We start from the raw sequence: 6,259 nt of genomic DNA on the forward strand, positions 1-6,259 counted from the left end.
GTTGGCGGGACGCGCCTGTCACTCGCCCCGCTCAGCGACTCCCGAAGCTCGGAGGGGAGGAGGGGGCGGTGTGCAAGAATGTGCATCGAGACAGCTCTACTGTATGCGTGGATCCGTGTGTGTCTGCAAGGCGCCGGCTCTCTGGCCGTGTTTGTGCGTGGAACAGAGAAACTGCGCAGGACGCAGAAAGCCCGGAGACCTGATGGAGTTGGGCGCCCGTTATCCCTTCCCGGCGGTCTTCCAAGGCCGCTGCCGGGCTCCTCTCGGGAGGCTGGGAAGCGGAGGAGGCAAAGCGAAAGGGAGGGCAGCCGTAGTAATAGCGCGTAGTAGTTTGGGGTTATGTGAAGAAGGTGCTGGAATTTAACTGCGCCTCCGCCTGCCAGAGCGAGCCTGCAGAGGGAAAGGGAGGGGACGAGGGGAGGGCTCCGAGTGGCACCAAAGCTGTTTGTGGCACAGCGTTGACCATGAGAAAAAACAGGCATCGACGTGCTGCCCGAAACTTTTTCTCCCCTACCCTGCCCCACCCCCCAAGGCTGTAATTATAAATCTCTCTTTCTCCCCCCGTAAAAAGGAAGGCGGGCACAAAGAACATTCCTGCCAAATCTGTCTCTTTTCAAAAGAACTGCAAGCTTCCAAATGCCAATGAGGGAAGAACAGCCGGGAGGCTGAACGCCTTATAAATAAATAAACCCGCCCTAACCCCTTGTGGATCAGACACAGCGCTTTAACCTTACCTCACCTGTCATCTTCGTGTAAAATATATACCAAAAATAGGGGAAAACAACCTCGTGGGGGCGGGGAGGGAGGGTCAGGGGGCAGTTGAAGCATGGAATCTGCTTTTGATTTAAGAAGGGTAATAAATCTCTCTTTCTCTCCTGTCCGAAGTCTCTTCGCCTCCACCCCACATTTAAGACCAGTTAAGGCGGCAAACAGCCGACTGCTGGCACTTGGCGGTTTTGAGACCTCTTGTTCCCATTTTCCTTGAAATACAGTACTTCGGCTGGACGAATAGGTCAGTGTTTGCAGAGACAATTTTATTTTTAGTTTTACGAAGTGTGAAAGAATGTTAGGAGATTTTAAATCGGGGCCTATTATTTTAGCCTCACGTGAATGTAGGTGCTTGACTCTTAAAACTGTTCCTATATGGTAGTGTTATGAAAAGTATGCTTTATCCCTTATTTTGTAATGTAATGGCTTAAATTAGTCATGCAAAGTGCACTGTGACTATTTGGTTGAGGAGTTTTCCCCCCTAGAGTAAAATCCTATTTTAACACCATTTTACTGTTGCAAAATTGCCTCTATTTGAGCAACTGGGTCTGAAATACAGTTCTAGGACGCTTAAAAAACTATGCAGTGGATATATTGAAGACAAGAAGCTGTGGAAAGAACACTGCTGCAACGTGCTGCATGTGGTCATGAAGTGGCAAGAATTGTTTACGTTGCTGGTCCATTGCTGGTGGAAGAAGAGTCTGCAAGGGCACCATTTCCAGGTGGCTGGGAGTGTCAAGGATCATGCACCCTGCAGTTTTCTAAGGCTTTGCTACTTGCTTGTTAACCTGAGCTTCATAATTTTCTGTCTATCCCAAAGTGAACCTCAAGACAACAAAAGATAACACATCTAAAAGAAGTAGAATATAGTATGCCCTGAAGAATCTATTGTAATAACTTGCTTTTCTGCCTGAGGATATGCCAGTATAACTATTAATTAGGTGAGAAATCTTAAACAAAATCAGTAATGTAGTAAAAAGTATAACTTCCAACTGCCTAATAAATTACAACTAATAATATAGCCAGATAACCTAGTTGTCTATAAAAGGGCTTTAACTAATGGTGATGCTTACTTAATACATTAGGTAATATAAGGTTTTAATTTGGGTGAGGGGGGTTTAATCTGTTTCCCTGGCATGCCAACCTCACATGCCAATTTTCAGAAACTGATGACTTCATCTTTATTCCCTTGTGAATAAGTGCCCCTTTATTCCTTTAAGATTCCACCTTCACCTGCCATGCCACATTTCAAAGAGAGAACGATCATCTTAGTGAGACACTAGAGGAACAGACTAGCCATTCCTTCTGGCATTTTGTCAGATGGAAAGTAAAGAAGAAAACACTCCCTTTGTTACATGTGTTTATTCTTCAGTTCATATAAAATTTTGATGCAGTACTTGGAGGGATTTGTATCCATGCATTATATGCACAACTGTGGGTATGGAAAAATAAAATCCTTCACTGGGAGCAGAGATTAAATATAGATATTACATCTCCCTTTCCCTTCACATTGGTCTAAGAAAGCACCACCTTCTCCCTTCAGGTCTTTCCTCTAAAGAATCGTCTTGTTTGTAGCTTGCACCACAGCAAGTAGGAATTTTATAAAATAAAGCCTACGTTCAGGAGAAATGAAAAGGCAGTGCCATTCACTCAGTACAAAAAGAAGATTGTAGAACATATAGCGTGAGTTTCATCTCCGAAGGAAAGCAAAATTTAACAATAGCTATTAAGGAGGAAAATAAATGATAGGATTCTTTTGTTTTGCAGAAAATCACACAAAAGCAAATAGGGTTGGAGGCTAGAAGGACTCCAGGAAGCTGCACGGGATGCTAGGTTCACATGAAGCTTTTCCTTTTGGACTTTGATGAGTCATAATGTGTTCTCTGAACTTGCTTTTCTCTTTCTAGTTTGGCATTAAGGGAGAGAAGTCATTTTTTCAGGTCTGTATGGCCGTGTTCACTTGTTATGTAAGTCAGCCGTGGTTGACGTCTTGTATAGAGTAAATTTGGGGTTTGAAAATTGACATCTAGCTACAATACCACCCCCCCCTCCCAGATTCCATGCACAAAGCCAGGAGACTTCTAGTTTCACTCGGCAAACTGTTCGTGCTGGCTGAAATGTGGCCTAGCTTCAAACAGGAGCAAGTAAGACCATTTAAGGAATGAGGACTTGATCTACGGTAATGGGAACTAAACTTTGACAAAGTGAATCAACCGACATTTAATTGGGTGAAGAGTTTAGAATTAGCAAGTCGATTTATTACTGAAATAAACACTCCTCTCTCTCCTTTTTTCTAATCATCAGTCAATAAATTTAGTTTCTCCACAACCAGTCCTTCAAAACACCACCCCACTTCTCTTTGGAATCATATCATTCTCTAGGTTAAAAGCCGCTGTCTATTTCCAATCCATTCTATGATAAATTTCAGACCTCTTAGCATATCAGGCAAGGCTGTGCATGGACAGCTCTCTGCCAGCCTTATCGATCGATCTGCCCCAAATGCTTGAGCTCGGGAAACCCGGTTTACCTGCTGGCTCCTAAAGGGCCATATTGGATACATTACTTCCCTCTCAATGAAATGCAAGTTCCCAATCCACATCCTCCAAAACTCAGTTTACAGCCCAGGTACCTTCCAGGGGTCCCTCCTTGTCCTCTCTGCCCTCCCCAGGCAAAGGAAACCACTAGTCCTCCTCTGCTCCTTTAGCAACCGGTGTGTACCATAATAGCACTTGTTACTTTGATGCAATTATTTGTTTGGTATCCTCCACTAGTTGGTTAGTGCCTGGAGGGTGTAGAGCAAGTTCAGTTCATCTTTGAAACCTCAGCAATTAGCCAGATGCCTAGAACATTGTATGTTGTTTAAAAACATTTTTTGTTGTTGAATGAAAGAATGAGAGATATATATTAAAATGATCTAACATCTAGAATTCAGCAGGTAATTAGCTAAGTTCTTAGCTATTGGTAATTATGCTACTGAACAAGATTACTAAGTGTTCAGAATCTTTATGTTATTTTTCTAAGCTGAAAAGGCTGATATGTTTTTGGTGTTTGTTTTGTTTTGTTTTGGGGGCTGAGGGGGTAGGTGGGAGGTAAGGAGAAGCTACAGCTCTTGCTATCATATAAAGAGCACGGAGAGGAGGTTTTGTTTGGTTTTTAAATTAGGCTAGGAATAACATGAGTACATACGTGGCACCTGTGAAATAGAGTAGTAATAATCGTAATAGCAGCTCCCTTTTGTTTCTCCTTAAATCATACGCTAGTATCTGCTGGTGTAGATACTTTTACATATGCCATTTAATCCATTTAAACCTATGAGATATATGGTATTATCCCTATTTTACAGATGAAGAAACTGAGAGGCAGTAAGTAATTTGCCTAAGGCAGGCCTCTCCCAAGTGGAGTGAGCAAGGTAATTCACTGTGATTTGGGAAGAACGTTAGAAATTTTATTTCTTTTTCCTTTAATGATTTCTTTTAATGATCTTTTTCCTTTAATGATTAAAAAAATGTAATGACCAAAAAAGAAAAAAAGAGCTTTGTAAATGTTTATTATACTCATTTACCCTAGCACCTTTACATGGTCCCAAGTAAACTGGTCACACACCAAATACTGTATCTGAGGATACATAACAGAAGAGAAGGGCCACAGGCAGGGATTGACGGTGGCGCCCCCCCTCTGGCTCTTTCGCTTTCAAGGCCTTGCCATTGCCTGAAGTTTACAGTTTCCACAGATTATGTTATTTGGTTTTAACCAGTCAACCCTCATATTCGAAAAACAAGTGGCTTTAAAAGATTCCTTCAAAGAGGGCTTCCCTGGTGGCACAGTGGTTGAGAGTCCGCCTGCCGATGCAGGGGACACGAGTTCGTGCCCGGGTCCGGGAAGATCCCACATGCCGCGGAGCGGCTGGGCCCTTGAGCCATGGCCGCTGAGCCTGCGTGTCCGGAGCCTGTGCTCCGCAACGGGAGAGGCCACAACAGTGAGAGGCCCGCGTACCGCAAAAACAAAAAGATTCCTTCAAAGAAATTGAAGACTGAGATCAATCCGATAACGCAAGGATCAAATCAGGATCAAATCTGCCACTTTAACCTCTAAGAGTTCTTTGCCAGCCACACTGACAAGTGAAAACGGTGACGGTCTAGGTAGATCTGACACGAAATAGGTCAAAACATTCACAGTTATACAAGAGTACTTGAAATTTAGATATATGTTAGCCATCAATAATGATGAATTCTGACCTAAGCATGTATTTTGCCTTGAGATATTAGCTAGTGACTCTATGATAGAATCATGATTAGCAAGATATTTAAATTTTTTCTATCATTTCACTCTCATTCTGTTATAGCTTCTATTTTGTGTTTTTTAATGCACTTGATATATTAATACCGAACACGTGTATTATGAATAAATATACATAACTCATGCTCCACCTATTGTTTCCCGCCCCCCCCCCCTTTTTTTTTTTTTGCGGTACGCAGGCCTCTCTGCTGTGGCCTCTCCCGTTGCGGAGCACAGGCTCCGGACGTGCAGGCTCAGCGGCCATGGCTCACGGGCCCAGCCGCTCCGTGGCATGTGGGATCTTCCCGGACCGGGGCACGAACCCGTGTCCCCTGCATCGGCAGGTGGGCTCTCAACCACTGCGCCACCAGGGAGCCCCCCCCCCCTTTTTAACTGCAAGAAGAATGTGATCAGACAACTTGGAGATGACTAAATGGTGAAGTCAGAATTTTTAACCCAACTTGATAAAAGTCCAGACTTAGACTGATCTACATTGCTCATGTAAAAACTGCCCAATAATTTGTCATAAATGCAAAGTTCTAACCCATTATGGGGCAGGAGGAGGGTGGAATATAAATGATCTTCAGAGCATTTGAGAATCCCTTGAAAACTGTGTTCGAAATTTCGTGCTCATGCTAATGTGCACTTTCTACGGAGAGAGTCCATACATTTCATCAGATTCTCAAAGGGATTTTTCTCAAAGGAGGTAAGAACTACTGATACAGAGGCATCAGCAGCATCAATGACCTAGAATACTTTTCTGGTAAGAAATTAATCTTTCTCATAATTTTTATAAAACTAAGTGTGTACATTTCATATGTCCAAACATGTCTGTCCTTAAAAACACTTTATAGAACTCAATATTTCTCTACATAATTCAAATGCATCCTAACTGCCCAAAGCCAGGATAATTTCATTCTGAAGGATTTTCTCAATAATACTCCATTATATATTGTTGACTGGACAAGAAAGGATTTTATAAATGTTGTCATCAACATGTCTTTGAGGCTTTGACACATCTCTGGGCAGTTGTACATTAGGAATCAGAACATGAAACCATGGTCTAAAATTTTGTTATTGTCATAAATTGTTCACATATTTTAACTTTTGTTTGGCAGGCCATTGTCCTTACTTCCCTCTGATGGGTACTGTGTTTCTCTGAGTGATAATGTGCTTCTGTACCAATGTGACACTGTATCTCATCTCCAAGCCCCTC

Source organism: Delphinapterus leucas, chromosome 6 (genome assembly GCF_059928025.1).
Source record: "Delphinapterus leucas isolate spDelLeu-1000000601 "Yukka" chromosome 6, BTC_Dleu_Yukka2, whole genome shotgun sequence".
In the NCBI taxonomy this organism is placed as follows: domain Eukaryota; kingdom Metazoa; phylum Chordata; class Mammalia; order Artiodactyla; family Monodontidae; genus Delphinapterus; species Delphinapterus leucas.